The sequence below is a fragment of the Thermobia domestica genome, chromosome 9 (assembly GCF_964235325.1).
Source record: "Thermobia domestica chromosome 9, izTheDome1.hap1.1, whole genome shotgun sequence".
Taxonomy (NCBI): domain Eukaryota; kingdom Metazoa; phylum Arthropoda; class Insecta; order Zygentoma; family Lepismatidae; genus Thermobia; species Thermobia domestica.
Window position 1 is genome coordinate 129,874,094 of NC_137462.1, and position 19,153 is coordinate 129,893,246.

Genomic DNA, 19,153 nt, shown 5'->3' on the forward strand with positions numbered 1-19,153 from the left:
TAATGTTTTCATCATACCGTATACGAAACATCGATTAATATATTTAGATATGAATAATCAATCTTTTACGGCGTGGATATTTAAAAAATTACTGTTTAAAACAAGTTTATTCATAGAAAAGCATTAGCTGATAATTATATTTTTTTCGCAAGGTAGTGTAGGATTATAGTTAATCGGAAACTGAAAAACAGTAAAAGAAAAGGTTATGAAAGAAAGATGGCGAATATGGTAATCTAAGTGAACTCGTTTATATTGTCGAACTATGTTTTGGCAGACATGACTCTCTCACCCAACATATAACCTAAACCAACTAACTTCTTGTCTTAGTAAATTGCCTCATGAGAATGTCTCGATGGACCTGACACCATCGTGTAATTGTGCCACGATTGCCTCATTCTTGAAATTATACATGCCTAGTGTCGCTTTGCCATCGGTAGAAGTGCTATATTCCTACATAATCTCTTCACCGTCTCCTTTAGCCTAACCTGCATAACAGTGGAACGTAAAACTCAAAGATTTCGTTTCATTTCAAAATCTCTTCACTTCGTGCCCGCTTGCCGATGGCACTAATGAAAAGTGTTAAAACATGAATACCTTCATGCTGTTGTAGTGGCTCGCATGCGATCCAGAGTTCGATTACCAGTGAAGGAGCATTGAAATTTGGACACATTATGGTGGATCGAATTCCACTTTAATACTGTAAATTCATGTCTCATATAGCGTCGCTACTGAAAAGGATCGCCAAACTTTCATAAGCAGATAAAGTATGAGATTTTGACTTCACAATATGCAAAAACAATAGAAGCTCGCATTCGTATGGAGCACTGTATGATGGTTATCGTTGCGTACTACCATTAGCCTGATGAGCCTTCCATCAACCGTCTTATTTTGCGAGTGACCGAGCATGCTCTTCATTGACTCGCCGAACCAGCAGCTGCTATTATCATCCTGTTGATCACTTGAGTTATTGATCACATCAACGTAAATTTTAATGATCCGACAACTTTGGCAACCAATTTCTCACGGAAAACAATACTAGTAATAATTTATTACTTTCTTTTATATTTACTACGATTATACTTTGGCCACCATATTCCAGTTGAGGTTTAAGAAAATCTTAATTTAGAAATTATAAATCAACTCAAGAGGCATAGAGAATCAGCGATAGAGCGTTCGTCTTTAATATGAAGAGTTTTTAGATCTATGCCAAGTCATGCAAGTTTGTGATGAACAATAACGTGCCAGTAAAAGCTTCTCAAGTTCCCTCAGAATTCGTCCATAATCATTTACTTGTATTTATAATCTATTACATTTTTCTTTCCCAGGGGATATCTAAATATTTGTCTATTACAATGGCTATTGGAAAATTCCATATTCGACATGTAGTAGATTTTACGCGAACATTAATTCTAGTTTTTTACAGAACGAATGGGAATAGAACTCAAAACCTTTAATTTCCGATACAGAGTATATACAGTATATAGTGGAATAATAAACTAAACAACCTTTTACTATCACGAATAAAACTGTCAAGCATGCATCAACGACCACGAACGTTGTCAAAGTAACTAAGGGTAAAGATATGCCTAAGATACCTCGCGGTCGCTGCCTCGATGATGGCACAAACACATAGATTCAAATTGGTAAGCGCATGCCAGAGATATAAGGCTACATCGCGATCCAGAGGTCGAACGCCATCGTGAATTAGTGGCGCGGTTGCGGTGATAAACAGCTAAGTATGCTTTTACATCGATGTTCAATAGAAGCATCGCTGTGGTTCGTGTTCTCATTGGTTTTCCCAAGGTCTTGAAGTGCTGCACGAAATAAAATCTTCATTTGTTCAGAATTTCATCTGCAGAGAATTGAACACGCAAGGATAGGATTTTTACCAGGAGGGAATATTCAAACGCTTCCCACAAAGCGAGAAGTGCCTCAACCGATATGGAGACTGTCGAAAAGTAACCTAATGTATATACAATCTATTGGCGGTATTAGTTGTATGAAATGATATTTACACGTTTTACTGCAGGTTTTGAAATATTACATTCTGATCACCCCTCGTATTTCTTCCTTTATTCAATCATGCTTTTACAAGTCACTTCACTAGGTCTTCTGTGTTGCCTCCTTGATGATCTACTTGCTTATCAACATATAGTTATCCCTCTGGGCCGTACGAGAGCATGGGAAACCATGGAGTCGACACGAAATCCAGGTTGCTAACTACGATTTAATTCAAAATGTTCGTATAATATTCTACGAACAAGAAGTAGCTTTTGTAGGTGAATTGAAAAATATTCTGAAAGGAGATATCCTGAGTCGTAGACAAGAACATGAAACAAACGCGGAAGATATATGAACATAGTGAGACTTGGAGTCCGCACGGGCATCAGGTCCAGGTGGGCATCATAACCTCGACCTCGGCCGCGAGACATCTTCGGCATGTCTTTACCCTAAGGGTTAGCCACTTGCTGCGTTATGCATAAGGGTTACTGTTTAGCTGTTTCCTTGAAAACTGTTATCTTTAAATCTTGACCTCAAGGGAAAAAGTTGGTTGTCTTCATGTGGAAATTTTATATATATATATATATATATATATATATATATATATATATATATAGATAGATAGATAGATAGATAGATAGATATAGATATAGATATAGATATATATAAAACGAGAGAGAGACTTAATTAATCCTAACTCTTATTTCTTTTTTCATCTCTTTACAGGAAGTTTCCATTTTACCCACCGTAGTGCAGCTAGTTTACTACTGTTAATCAAATGAGACTGCGTTCACATCATCATTGTCGAATAATAGTCATCATCATCATCATCATCATCGACATCCATTGTTTGTTGTGCACAACAGTTAGAACCATGGTTATATATATTTCCATTTTTGGTTGTTGTTCATGTTAATTTTGTATTAATAAAACAATTTTATACAAAAAAATATTTTTATTTGATTGAAAATACTAGAAAGGACGGAAGAGTGAAACTATTATTATAACTCAAATACGTCCTTAATTAACAAAGTTATTCTAAATTCTATTTGTGTAGTTCTCTATTCAACCTAAATATACAGTAGATAGTACTAAATGCGAGCATCTGAAGTTCTACAAGAAGTTGTATGTCCTTACTCCTAAGTAGTAATATGACTAAACGAATAAGGTGTACGGATTGCTTATGCAGCCTCCATCATAGATCACCACAGTCAAGTATGAACATCATTATTTAAAAAACAAAAGAAAAGAAAGAAAGATCCATTAGATCAACATTCATTATCATCTCCTTCAGAGGAATATTTATTTTTAACAGTTAAAAGTCTCTAACAAGACTAAGTTTTAAAAAAATAATAATGCCGTTCAAAGCCGTAAATAAAAGACAACTTTTTAGGTCTTACTATATTAAATACTACTCCGGAATTGCATTCCAACATCATAATATTTACTATAAAACGTAATAGGAGGTATTCTTACACCATTGATAGCTTTACAATCTATCATCCAATATTTTAACTATCCTATTTCTTCACCTTGCAACGATGACTATTTTCTACGAGTCATAAAGATATTGATACAATATACTTAATTTTTGGGGCATAGTACGTCGCTTAGTAGGTATAATACTACGTCCCTTAGTCTTTTCATTTTACAAGAGCTAGATTGACCTGGTAGTCTAATTGATGATTATCAAATTTCTAATGCATTAGTTACTGCTCATGCTTTTATTATAATTTTCTACATAGTTCTGCCCGTCTATTAACCTATTACCAAAAGTAATCTCATCTCAAATAGTTAAGTATTCATTGATGAGACATCATTCTGACCATCCTTGTTGATGTATTACGAGTACAAGCCGCTCTTGCGTTTCTGGAGAAAATGCAATCTTACAAGAAGTGCATATCTTTTTGTGATATGTATGCCACTGTTAGAAGTATGTGTATCACTGTTAGCTATGTGTGCGTCACTGTTAGCATTATATGTGTCATAATTAGGAGTATGCGCATCACAATTAGAAGTATGTGTGTCACTGTTATGATTACGAACGTCACTGCTAAAAATACGTGTGCTACTGTTATGTCACACTGCTAGGTACATGTGAGCCTCTTTTAGGATTATATATACCACTGTTAAGAGTATGTACGTAACTGTCAGAAGTATATGTCACGATTTGAAGTATGCGTGTCCTAAGTAGAGTATGCGCATCGTGATTAGAAGTATGTCCGTCACTGTTAGGAGTATTTGTGTCACTATTAGCAATGTGTGTCATTGTTATAAATAGATGTCCACCACTGTTAGGAATATATATGCCAATATGTCCGCCACTGCTGGGAGTACATGTGTTACTATTGGGATTATACACGACCTACGTAGAAGTATTTTCATCACGGGAGTATATATGTGTCACTGTTAGGATTATGAATGTCACTACGTCACTGCTAGGATTAGGAATGTCTTCTATAAATATGTGTACCACTGTTAGGACTATGTGTTAAGAACATATGCGTCACAGTTAGAATTATGAACACCACTGTTAGGAATATATGTGTCACTGTTATGAGTATGTATGTCACTCTTAGGAGTGTGTGCGTCACTGTTATATGTATGTCATTTTTACAAGTATATGTGTTAGTGTTAGAGGTATAACCATCTCTGTTACGATTATGAAGGCCACTCTTAGGAGTATAAGCGTCACGATTAGAAGTGTATGTGTCAGTGTTAGGATTATAAATGTCACTGCTAAGAATGTTTGCCACTATGTTAGGAGTATGTGTGGCACTGTAGGTAGTGTGTGTGTGTGTGTTACTGTTAGAAGTATGTGCTCCACTGTTAGGAATATATCTCACTTTTAGGAGTATGCATAGAAATGTTGTGAATGTGTCCGTCACTGTTAGGAGTATAAATGTCAGTATTGGGAGTACGCACATACCAAGAAGAAGTATTCGCATCATGATTAGGAGTATGTGAGTCACTGCTAGGAGTATATGCTTCACTACATCACTACTAGGATTAAGATTGTTATTGCTATAAATATGTGTGCCGCTGTTAGGAATATGTATGACACTGTTAGGAGCATGTGCATCACTTTTAGGATTATGAACGCCGCTGTTAGGAAAATTTGTTTCACTGTAATGAGTTTACGTGACACTCTCAGGAGTCTGTGCGCCACCGTTACGTGTATGTGCGTCACTGTTAGGAATATGTATGCTACTATTAGGAGTATATGTGTTACATTTAGCAGTGTGTCGATGTTAGGAATATATATGTGACTGTTAGAAGTATGATTATCACTATTACGAGTATGTGTGTTACAGTTACGATTATAAACGTAACTGTTAGCAATATGTATGCCTATGTTAGGATTGTGTGCGTCACTATTAGGAGTATTTGTCACTATTACGAGTATGTGTTACGATTAGGAGTATTTGTATCCGAAGTAGGAGAATGCGCGTCTCGACCTCGACATTGGTGGTTCATCATACAACTTCTGTAATACTCTCAATCATGACACATACTCTGATGTGGATCAGTACCATCATTTCAGATTTTGCTTGGAAGGGGCAAAATTCTCCAACAACATAAGAGTTTCAAGTCTTGCTAACACAGTAGTATAAATGGTTTAAAATTATGTATTTCTGAAACTCAGAGAGGGCAATTGTCCCCATCTGCCCTCCCGAGGTTATACGGCTGGTAGTGAGCATTGACGTAGAGCAACATGAAGGTATGGACAATAGGTACAGTGTATTCTACCTCAATTGATGTTCGGCTCATGTACTATGAATCAAGTGACTCAATACATAGTATTGTCCATGAGATGAGAAATTTCTTGATTTGTCTCTAATTCTTCGGGAATCGAAATGATAAAAGCTTATTTGTTATCTCGTGGGCAACACTACTCGTAACGATAGATTAGAATGGTCATTTCCAACTGGATGCTCTGCCACGTCATCATTTACTTCTCCCATTCTCAACAAACCACAGAGATAGAACAAAGAGAACACGCATTTGAATTGATAAAGATTAATGGTGAATGGTGAACAAGAACTTTGATGGCGAAGTCGGTTGTTTCACAGATATACTACTCGTAAATCCATGACTACCAATACTCGTTTTATTCAATACCCTTTCAACTTGGTTCCCCCTCATTTGTTCCATCTGTTATATCAGTCCTTTCTCTGATCGTAAAAGCCTGCTCCTAGACAAAGAGAAAAAACATACTAAAATGTATGTTACATGCGTAAATTCCGGACTTACCGTAGCTACAGCTGTATGTGACACTCTGCCTTGGACATACAGTTCAGAAGTCCGTAAATCCTAAGTATCATGACGTCATGTGCTGCAGTAATAGTATGTGCAATAAAATTTCGTTTTCTGGCTTCTTACTCCCATATGTAACATACGGATGAAGAATAGGTAAAAATACTTGTTTTTGGAGTGCTGTATGGAAAGAAGAAAATATGTTTCCTTCCTTTCTACCGGAGGATATACGAAATGACCAAATATACTTAAGAAGTTACCTCCCGTAACACTTCATTAAAACCGTGTCACGGAATCCCATAAAGTAGGTCGCCAAAATTTACAATTTTAAAAAATCATGAAGCATATAATCAGTTAGAATCAATTTTGAGACAGAATGTACACTCCGCTTCAAACAAATTGCGACAGCTAACGCCGTGCAGTTAGGTCACCCAATATACACCCAATATACACCTTCTTATTCCATAATCGTGTCAGATAAAGATACCCTCTCTCTCTTCTCCTTTCTTCACGCCCATGCTAAAATTTACTAACAACATGACCGCAATTCTAATTTCAAACTACACATGTATTAGTTTCGATAAAATGAAATAACAAAACCGAGACGAAACAAGATTCATAAGTTGATGTAGGGGGAAACTGAAACACACACAATGAAAAATTGAAACCAATGGATGTCTATTACACAGAGGATCAGAAATGAGGCAGAGAGAGAGGGGGGAGAAGAAGGAAATGAAAAGGAAGAACAGATAAAAATGTGGAATTTAAACGTAGTAAGAAAAAAACCTAACATTATAAAGTTGTGTTTCCAGAAATCCAACAGTAATGTAGAAATAACGTTTGTTTTTACATATTTTTTCAGAACTATTCAAACATATAGAGGATGCTTTAAATATTCATAAAGTCACTTTCATAAAGGATAGCATACTAAATTTCCAGTAGAACTGTAGATTTCCTAGACACAACTACGATAATGTCAAAAAAGTTAACACACATGCTTTGTTTCCGCGTGGTCCGATTGCGAATTCGGTATGTTTATTGGACGTACTGATCCAAAATACATTCTAATAAACCCAGTAGGTAGCGTTGGTCATATCCTCAATTTCAGACTACTAATGAAAAATGAACAAGAAAAATGGAAGCGAAAAGAAAAGAAAGAAAGAAAGAGAAAATTGAATAAGTGCTATTTTACTGCTAAATTTCTATCAGATATACCCTGTATTAAAAGTCCAAACTGCATCGTAATGAAAAGTTATAAATGTTCGAAAGGAAAACTTTATATTCCTCATGTTTCAAATTTCAACGTAAATAAAACATACTGAACTATAGGAAAATCACAGAAATAAAAAAAAAAAACATATTATGCAGCAATTTCAGCATGCAGAGATACATATGTAAAAAATGAAAATGAAAGTGACTGCTTTTGTGACTTCACCCTACTGATCTCGATCATATTTTCAACATATATGAGGTTCGGGCCTAAGATCGTGTTTATCTATTTACTTTGACGATATAACTTAGTTGTGAGGGGAGGAAGGAGTTAAGAAGAATTAAAAGTTGATAACTCTTGGACCTAACGATCAATCTTTATCAAATTTTTAACATACATGAGGTTCGGGCCTGAGAAGATTTTTATCATTTCACTTTCGCGGGAGAACTTGGGGATGGGAATGGGAGAGGGAGATGTATAAAAATATATAAAACTTAATGATTCTTGAACCATCAAACCAATCTCGGTCAAATTTTCAACCTAGATGAAGTTCGAACCTGAGATAATTTCTGTCATATCACTTTGATGGTGTAACTTAAGGGAGAGGGAACAACATTTATAAAAGAACGAAAAATGACCGGTATTAGTGTCGGATCAATAGTTTTTGGATTAACAGTGACACATCTGATGCTGTTCAAATCCAAATTCTGCCCCGAAACTTGGAGGAGGGGGAGACAAAAAATAATCGAAATAACCAATATCAGTGTCGAATTCATAGTTTTCCGGCTAGCTGTGATGAACAATGACACTGCAGATGCCGTGCCCCACAATATATAAAACTCATGGAAAATGACCGATATCAAAGAGCGCTTTAGTAATAGTAAAAAGTGACTGAGTAACGGAACTTATTACTATTTTTTTCTCAATTTAATGCAGCGAAGCGGGTAATTGATAATAATAATAATAATAATAATAATAATAATAATAATAATAATAATAGACACTTATACTGTAAATGTGTTATTAGTGGGCACTAATTTCTCCCTAGCTCGTCGAACAAATGAATTTCGTTGGGCATTTTGGTGCAAATATCCTTCAGGAAGAAGCCGGTTCGTTCCAAAGATCAGGGTAAAGTATGTAATATTTGACTTGTAATTTAAAGTGTCATGATAGTGTAGGGGTAACGTAATGGACTTATCTAACATAGATTCAAGTCCTGTTCACGCCAAAGTTAATTCTTTTTACAAAGTGATTGTGAAGAATCGACTTATCATACTGGACTAGCAATACGTAAGAATGTAGAAGCAAACACCTCTATCATGATAAAGACGATTTACTAATGTTGGTTGTGAACGGGGAAGGGAATTACCAGGACATTCCAAACACATCATTGATCTGCTGTATACACTTTTCGTGTTATCGTTCTCAGAAAGGAACACTACACCATTTGTTAAACAAAATTTTGCTAAAGCAATTGGTGGTGTAGTGGTAGCGTGCTAGACTTCCAAACTGAAAACATTGGTTCGATTCCCCATCAGGTAGTATGATTTTTTTCGCATAAAATAATGGTTGCAAACAGAGAATTATCTTCTATTGGAGAACCTGCAAGGCATCACTGGCGATAATTCCAATAAACAGTGTGTGCATTCTACATCATACACTGCAATGATATGTTTGTTTCATATTTATATTCGCCCCCTCTCTCTCTCTCTCTCTTTCGTGCTTTTCATGGTCTGGAGGTAACATCTCCAGCAATGGCCATCTCTGACAGAAATACTGTTTAAACGCAAGGAAATAAGAAAAAACTCTTTTCCATCCTCTGGGTTACCGAGTCAGTTGAATTACCAGGTCACTACTGGTTTGAATCCTTGACCCAGTGGTGGTCTATAACCTAACCAACATCATCTGACTGACACGATGATTTGTTTGAGCTCTAGCCTGTTCACTCTATCTGTGCAAATTACGTTATATCCGCAAGAGAGGAAATCGATGCTGGATGTTCGGGACAGATAAATCTTCGGAAAAGACTAGAAAATGGTAAACTCTTTGGTTATTTGAAAACAAAATTTTATTTATACTAGTTTCACAAAATTTGTTTCCATCCTATAGTTCAATGTGTTTTATTCACGTTGAAATTTGAAACATGAGGAACATAAACTTTTCCTTTCGAACATTTGTAACTTTTCATTACGATACAGTTTGGACTTTTAATATAGGATATATCTGATAGAAATTTAGCAGTAAAATAGCACTTACTCGATTTTCTCTTTCTTTCTTTCTTTCTTTCTTTCTTTCTTTCTTTCTTTCTTTCTTTCTTTCTTTTCTTTTCGTTTCCTTTTTTTGTTTTTTTGTTTTTTGTTCATTTTGCATTAGTAGTCTGAAATTGAGGATATCACCAACGCTACCTACTGGGTTTATTAGAACATATTTTGGATCAGTACGTCCAATAAACATACCGAATTCGCAATCGGACCACGCGGAAACAAAGCATGTGTGTTAAACTTTTGACATTATCGTAGTTGTGTCTAGGAGATCTACAGTTCTACTGGAAATTTAGTATGCTATCCTTTATGAAAGTGACTTTATGAATGTTTAAAGCATCCTCTATATGTTCGATTAGTTCTGAAAAAGTATGTAAAAACAAACGTTATTTCTACATTACTGTTGGATTTCTGGAAACACAACTTTATAATGTTAGGTTCTTTTCTTACTACGTTTAAATTCCACATTTTTATCTGTTCTTCCTTTTCATTTCCTTCTTCTCCCCCCTCTCTCTCTGCCTCATTTCTGATCCTCTGTGTAATAGACATCCATTGGTTTCAATTTTTCATTGTGTGTGTTTCAGTTTCTCCCTACATCAACTTATGAATCTTGTTTCGTCTCGGTTTTGTTATTTCATTTTATCGAAACTAATACATGTGAAGTTTGAAATTAGAATTGCGGTCATGTTGTTAGCTAATTTTAGTATGGGAGAGAAGAAAGGAGGAGACAGAGGGGCTCTCTTTACCTGACACAATTATGGGATAAGAAGGTGTATATTGGGTGGCCTAACTGCACGGCGTTAGCTGTCGCTTTTTTTTTTTTTTTTTTTTATGCGGAGTGTGCCAGTTAGCGTCTCCAGCAGAAATTAACTAGACTACTACTACTGCTAGACTAGACTATACTTGTGGACTAAAGTAGGATTGTATGTAGAATAATCCTGTGTTCCTTCTACCTTAATCCTTAGTTGCTACTGCGTATCCGATTACTCATGATCAACAGTAGTGCTCTCAAACGGGTCGGGTTGACCCGACCCGACCCGTGACCCGACCCGACCCGAGTCGGGTCGGGTCAGCTCGGGTCGGGTTACGGGTCGGGTCGGGTCAGGTCAGCTCGGGTCGGGTTGTCGGGTCGGGTCAGTCGGGTCAGCTCGGGTCGGGTTATCGGGTCGGGTCACTCGGGTCGGGTTGTCGGGTCGGGTCAGTCGGGTCAGCTCGGGTCGGGTTATCGGGTCGGGTCACTCGGGTCGGGTTGTCGGGTCGGGTCAGTCGGGTCAGCTCGGGTCGGGTTGTCGGGTCGGGTTATTCGGGTCGGGTTGTCGGGTCGGGTCAATCGGGTCAGCTCGGGTCGGGTTATCGGGTCGGGTTGTCGGGTCAGGTTGTCGGGTCGGGTCAATCGGGTCAGCTCGGGTCGGGTTATCGGGTCGGGTCAGTCGGGTCGGGTTATCGGGTCGGGTCAGTCGGGTCGGGTTGTCGGGTCAGTCGGGTCGGGTTGTCGGGTCGGGTCAGTCGGGTCAGTTCACTTTGGTCAACTAAGTTTAGGTTGAGCTTAAACTCGGCTGGAGTCGAAAACTGCTGTTTTACACTAGCTGCCTAATTAAAAATAACAATTTTCAATTGATTTTATAGAAACCATAAAACTATTTTGAACACTTGCAGCTAGTGTTTTTATGGTAAATGCTTATTTTTGTACTTGTGTGTACTTTAATTTTTAAATGTGGAAGATTGATTTTACCAATCGACTGTAATATTAATATCAATCGATTGTAATATTAATATCTACGCCAATATGGAGTCTGGATTTAGAACAAAACTAGAAGTTGTTTAAGCAAGGCCAAAAGAAAGATTGGATATGGACTACCAAGCCCAAGCAGGGCCGCGGTAGCTCAGTGGTAGAGAATCCATCTCTGGTGCATGGTGTCCATGGTTCGATCCCAGCTTGTGTTAAGTAGGCTTTGTGGTGGAGAAACGCCGTGTAGTGGGTTTTCTCTGGGTTCTCCTGTTTCCTCCCACTTTCTTCATTCCACCATTTCATTCATTTCTCATGGTCACCATATCCCTTAGCCTCAAAGCAGAATCGAGGGACCTTAAACTCAGGGGTGTAGCCAAGGGGGGGCCATCGGGTCCAGGCCCCCCAAATGGTTTCCTGCCCCCCCCCCCCCAAATGACCAGCTTTAAAAACATCATAGTAAAATAATCTCGCTTCCTTCATTTAAAAGTAACAAAGTTATTGACAATTAATAATTTATGGTAAAATAGTATGGAGAAATATTGTTTTTCCATACCGATCGAACAATAGGATACATTTTTGTGACAGCAGATTACACAATTTACTGCGATTTATATTTGACAGTTTAAAGACAAACATTTTAACAAGGTATTATAAATACAGCCATAAAACAAAGGTACTAAACTGATTTGTAAGTACATTATATTTTTATATGCTTTAACAAGTATTTTAAAAGACAGAGAATGGAAAATTTGGTGAGAAACAATGTTTTTATTCAGTTTGGATTTCATTAGATCTCTTTTATTTCTACTCAGTGTAATAAAATAATTGTTTTTTTTTTTTAGTCACGAATAATAAATAAATATTTTTGTCAGGAAACTATAAAGAAATTAAGTGAAATTTAAAGAAAATCAATCTCGTGTACATAGGTTCTGTATACAAGGTCTTAAATTTAAATAAAAAGGTAACCAAGAAAAGTTTTGTTGCTTTTTCACCCACCACCTTCGAACATCGATACGTCACCTAACCTGGAAGATCAAAAATAGTCCCCATCAACATCGACGACCTTCTGAAAACGTTCTGGAAGGCCATGGAATTCATCGCGGTAGAAGTTGGTGGGCCGTGAAACGAAGAAGGTATCAGGTGCATTTTGGACTTTTACTAGGGATTTGAATTGGCGGCCTCTAAGGTGATTGTCCAAAGAATGGAACAGGTAATAATCGGACGGTGCAATACCCGGGGAATATAGTGGTTGCAATATTGTTTCCCATCCAAGGCGGAGAATGGTGTCCTGAGTCATCCTAGCCACGTGGGACTTAGCGTTGTCCCGTAAACGAGGACCTATTTGCAATTCAGAAGTGATGGCTCCAGAGTTTTGAGTTTTTGTTGAGCACAGCTCAACTGCTGACACTACACAGTTGCATTGATACTCTGACCAGCTGGTAGCAGTTCCCGATGCACGATGCACCAAACACACAGAAGGACCTTCTTCTGGTACAGTGCTGGTTTCGGCTGTTTTGAAATCGGTTCATGGGATGCTAACCAATGATGACGGCGCCGTGGAGCTTCGTATAGGACCCACTTTTTATCACATGTCAACGCCCTGTCCAGAAATGGCTCCGAAACAGTAAATAAACCCATGCGACTGCCGCGTTGCCTTCTGGCCCGGAGTCAAAACATGTGAGACCCAACTTGTAGTGCTTCCCAACTTGATGGATGTGCTGCCGAATGGTTTCTCCACACACTGAATTGTAGTCCCAGTTCCTCTTTGTACGTACATGTGTTGGTCTTCTGGCATGTGGTGTTTTCGGGTGTTTGGTCATCGTCCTTAAACTGGTTAAACCATCGCTGCACTGTCCGCGTCGTCACGACACCCTCAACAAAGGCCTGGCATATTTTCTGTCCCGCTACAGCGGCGTTTGACCTCCATTTGAACTCGTTCAGCATACATGCTCTTATGACGCTCTGTGGATGTCCCATGTTCCCTCTGTCTTTACGCAAGTTCACTGTGTATCTGAATTGCCACAACCGGGTAGTATGTTGGATATACCCACACCAACAACTGAGTTCGCCTTATCTCCACTCGCATTCAACTCACGGTGTGAGGTCCAATTGAACACAGACCTCCACGAAAAGGGACAGAACTTTCTGGTTATCTTTATAGTTATGCACAAAAGTATAGCGTTTGGTCCCGGGCAGTAGTTCTTGATTAAGCATAATAAAAACTATCTTGAATATAATTTATGGATAATAATAATAATAATAATAATAATAATAATAATAATAATAATAATAATAATAATAATAATAATAATAATAATAATAATAATAATAATAATAAATAAGATAAAATTGTGTTTTTAGTTTTCCAGAAGGAAACCAAAATTTTCCTTTCTTTTAGGCCTGAAAAACACTAGCAGCAACACATTTTTTGCTTTGTACATTGTAGCCGCCCCCCTCTCAAAAACGGCGGGCCCTTCCTACACGAACCTGCTGGCTACACCCCTGCTTAAAGTGAATATTTCATTTTATTTCACCAAGCCCAAGGACATCGATACAAGAACAAGATAAAGATTGGATATGCAAGACGAATTGCATAGTAATCTTGCTCTTGGCCTTGTTTTGGTGATCACCAAGTAGCGATGAGCGTATTTTCTAGCTTTCCGTATTGTATGAAATACCATAATCAAAATCACACTTGGTCTTCATTTGTACCGATGAGGTGAGCATTCTTGGCTCTTGTATAGCATGAAAGATCACCAAGACTACGAAATACAGGACCAAGACTTGACTGCAAGACAAAGAATAAGACGCAGTATTGATGACCAAGACCTAGGGAACGAATTGTTTGAATTTCATTTGTTGGGCTGAAAGTGATGAAATAAAATTAGTACTTTATAATTAAATATCAACCTGTATTTTTAAATTCATATTATGTATCTTCTTACGTGCAACTATATATACTGTAAAATAAGTTTTAATTACCGAGAAAGAAAAATCAAAGTGGTACGGGTCCCGGAATCATTAAAACCTATTTTGGAATGAAAGTTGAAGGGTTGGAAAAAATCACAGGTGTTCTCCTGTTTCCTCAACCCTTATCATTGTAGTTAAACGATTTCCTTTTGTCTCCGCCAAGAGACTCTTGCTACTGCCTTTCGAGAAGACGCCCTGCCGTCCCAGCAGGTGAGAACACTGACCTTGAAGAAAAATTTCGTCACATAGAACTAAAGAAAAAAAAATAAAATAAAAATAAATAAATAAATAAAAAATAAAAATAAAAATAAATTTCTCCCACGTCGGACATTGGTATCAGTTATAAAAAGAAATAACCAAACCTCAAAAGTGCCAAATATTCATTAAGATGCATATACAAATCCCCGCTTGATCTAGCTAGTGGTTAACGTGTAAGACTTCGGTACACGTGGTCCGGGTTCAATTCCCAATGGGAGTGCATTTTGGTGTTCACCCAGTGTTGTGACCATAGTGCTCTCAAACGGATCGGGTTGACCCGACCCGACCCGTGACCCGACCCGACCCGACTCGGGTCGGGTCAGGTCAACTCGGGTCGGGTTGTCGGGTCGGGTCAGTCGGGTCAGCTCGGGTCGGGTCAGTCGGGTCAGGTCGGGTCGGGTTGTCGGGTCGGGTCATTCGGGTCGGGTTGTCGGGTCGGGTCAGTCGGGTCAGCTCGGGTCGGGTTATCGGGTCGGGTCAATCGGGTCGGGTTGTCGGGTCGGGTCAATCGGGTCAGCTCGGGTCGGGTTATCGGGTCGGGTCACTCGGGTCGGGTTATCGGGTCGGGTCAGTCGGGTCAGCTCGGGTCGGGTTGTCGGGTCGGGTCAATCAGGTCGGATCACGGTTCGGGTCAGTCGGGTCGGGTCGGGTCATCGGGTCGGGTCAGTCAATTCGGGTCACGGGTCGGGTCGGGTCGGTCTTCAACCCGACCCGACCCGACCCGTTGAGAGCACTAATCAACAGAATAGCAATTTGTTTTATGAATCAATAATATCTATCTATCTATCTATCTATGTATCAATCTCTCTCTCTCTCTCTCTCTCTCTATATATATATATATATATATATATATAGTCTCTGAACGACGACAACGCTGAAACAGATGAAACGATGACTATGACTCGCTTCGTTTCACAGCAGTACCAATACGGATTACCGAATACGAATCTTTAATTTAATGGAAACATGTGAGAAACGTGAAACTTCTGATTGATATCTCACTGAACCAGCATTCACTCTGAGAACAGTCCTGATGTGTCGTAGAATTGAGTCACAGAGATCGCGATTGATAGCAAGTGCAATATTCCACAATCCCGCTTGCAGTGTATCACTCAGTTTCATGAGAAGGGATGGATGGAAGGGTCAGCATCGTACCCAAGTTATTGGTGCCCAAAGGATTATAGATCGACTGCCACGTTTCACTTGGATTCGCCACAAAAAAAAAAAAAAAAAAAAAAAAAGGCTTGTCTTTTGAAATTAGATGAATAATGACTCATCCAACCATATGACACGTTTCTAATCATCAGAGGTCCATGTTGCATGTTCGCGGCATCATTGGCGTCGTGCTAAAGTGTTATTCCTTGTCAGCAGTTTCACCCGTGCAACTTGACCCTGTATGCTCATCCCAGGGACGAACTGTGATGGTTGACATATGTTGTAAGGATTACCTCCCAGATGCGTACATTCCCAGATCCGTACTTCTCAAAATGCTTCTCAAATTCGTTAAAGTGCCATGGGCGATGACATGATATGTTTTGACATTGAAAATATTTCCCATTTCCGCACATGTTTAATAACTGAAACTGTTTCTGTGTATTTTTAATAAAGTTATAGCAGAGGAGGATATGGAATTGCATTCTCAAGGAAATACGGAAAGAGTAATAATAATAATAATAACAATAATAATAATAATAATAATAATAATAATAATAATAATAATAATAATAATAATAATAATAATAATAATAATAATAATACATACATACATACATACATACATACATACATACATACATACATACATACATACATACATACATACATACATACACACATGCTTTCCATACTGTTGTCTTTTTCCTTTTAAGGTAGTAACAAGAGAATTGGTACTAACGTAAAACGGTCAACTCCTCGCGTTGAACTCAAAATCGATCAATGTATCCCCGAAATGTGTTGGATATGAATTCACAAATTACACCAAAAGGATACAAAAGTCGTCTCTCATAAAAAGCCTTCGTTGAACTAGTATCTGGATCTTCTATGATCTTGGTTCATCTGCAGCAGGCCGTTTACCGTTGTTATCACCACCTATATATCTATGTAATTCTTATCAACACATGTACACGATTTACAGTTTATAACAACTTATGAATATATGAAAGTGCAACCAAACATCTTCTAACTTCTTTTGAAACATCAAAACTACTCAAAATATTCTTTACTTTTTTTTTTTTTTTGTCGAGCTACTTTCTTTCTTCTTTTACCTTGCAAGTTGAGATACTTTTCGTCTTAAGGATGATCACTTGTCTTGGCTTCTAGCTTGAGAAAACGGACTAATTCGATCAGGGGCGGACTGGCAACCATAGGGCCCACCCTGCTAAACTGAAATGAGGGCCCACTGTATAAAAATGTAAAAAAATGCATTTGGCATTCTTCATATGTATTACATATAAAAGTAATACATCTGTACCATCAGATTAAAAAAAGCAGTAGAGGAGATATAGACATTTGGGAAACGTTAATTAATTTTGAGGCAATTTTTATTGCGTTTTCATGTAAAATAACATATCTGAACCTTTTTTTAAAGTAACCAAACCTGCAAGCACCCTACTTAACGAAGATCCGTATTTTGTCATAGCTGATCTGGGGCTCCCTCCCCCATGATACGTAAAAAATAGTTACTTCAGTCGGGAGTCTGCTCGCGAATGTGCCGCAATCTCTCTCTGTACCTGTCTTTTTGGTGAGAAGAAAATGTTGTAGCCCACATACACAAACTCGTCTAGATATTGCTGTATAATCTCGAGGAAGTACGCCCCGCTCTTAGCAGACAACTCCCCCCTCCCAAGCGTGTCAGGTCGGACAACTAGTGTTGGAAAATTTCATGAAAAGTTTAAACATGAAAAGTTCGCGCGAAAGTTCACCGAAAGTTCGGCTCATTTTTTTTAAATTGTCCATTAAAAAATCCCTGTAAAATTACAAACCATTTGGTATATAACATGGCGATATTAAAAATCGAAGTAAATTTATTTTATTTTATTTTTTCTCTTTCTAATAGTACATAATTTTCATATTTTTTCAAAAGACGTTACGGAGCGTTACAAGCATGTATTTCAAATTCCAAGCCTATATCATAAAACAGTATGTTTTCGGCAGAAACCTTCAATTTTACATGATGCTGACGACCGAAAACTTAAATTTGACTTGCACAAACAAGTTTTTTTTTTTTTTTTTTTAAATCATAAACTCACGCATTACCAATACAAAATTAATCATTTTATTTAATATTTTTTCTTTGTGGAAAGCACTGATTCACTTACAGTAATGTGTTTTACGTGTTTATCCATATCATGTATAATGTCAATATGTGTCAGTTAGAGACCTGCACGGGCCGAATTTTTCGGCCCGAGCCCAACCCAGCCCGAACGTACCTAGGCCCGGCCCAGCCCGGGCCCGAAAAGTTTTGGAGATTTTCGGCCCGAGCCCGGCCCGGCCCGATAAGTTTTTCAAAATTCTTGGCCCAAGCCCGGCCCGGGCCCGATAAATTTTAAAAGTTTTTGGCCCGACCCCGGTTCGATAATTTTTTTTTAAAAATTAGCTCAGGCCCGAATCTTTTTCAAAATTTAGTACTAAATTTGACCTAACACTCAGAAACATTTTCTAAACTCTGGTTCACAACCTGACGCTTGCCTCCCGAATAGTAGGTACCATTGCCTCCTAGAACTTTACCTGTCACCGAGAGAACAAAAACTACATTCCCTGTAACAAAAATCTAACTTAATTGATTTTTAGCATAAAGTGAAGATGGCAATATTGTTTAGCGAGAGGCAAAACATTCCCACCTCTTCTTTTTATATTTTGAGTTCAGTGAAGGTCAAGGTCAGAGCTCAATTTACCGCATAATGCCTGCAATCCTCTATAGTGAAAGTGGAGCCGCTAAGCAACACAAACTGTAAATAGCTATTGCATTGTTTGTAACATTTTTCACGTACAGACTTCTTCAACGTTTGCCTTTATTCCAAGTATCGTTTAACGAAAGTCAATAATTATTAAAGAATTGCAATTGATCGGCCCCAGCCCGCCCGATCTGAAGAGAAATCAGTGTCGGCCAGCCCAAGCCCGGTCCGGCCCAAAGAAATAACAGTGTCGGCCCGCCCAAGCCCGGCCCGACCGAAAGAAATAACAGAGTCGGCCCGCCCAAGCCCGGCCCGTGCAGGTCTCTAGTGTCAGTCCATCTTCTATCATTATGGTGCAAATAATTATACTTAATACTACATAGTTAGCTCACAGTCATTACACTATGTTCAGAATAAGTAATTATATAAAAATGAGTGTCGCTAATTAGTAAATAAAAGAAAGTGAAAGTTCGGGAAAAGTTGCTTATGAAAAGTTCGGAAACGAATTTTCGAAAATGAAAGTTCGCCTGAAAAGTTCGCTCATTTACATCTCTACGGACAACAGACATGCCGT

General features: G+C 38.2%; 1 protein-coding gene across 1 annotated transcript in view; it reads left to right on the forward strand.

Annotated features, from left to right (window-relative positions):
- The window catches only part of LOC145695019 (uncharacterized), a 43,045-nt gene extending 40,097 nt beyond the window's left edge, over nucleotides 1-2,948 (forward strand). Inside the window, exon 3 of the mRNA XM_081771847.1 lies at nucleotides 2,728-2,948. The gene's annotated coding sequence lies outside the window, so the exon portion shown is untranslated. The remainder of the gene's footprint in view (nucleotides 1-2,727) is intronic.
- Nucleotides 2,949-19,153: the final 16,205 nt, after the last annotated feature.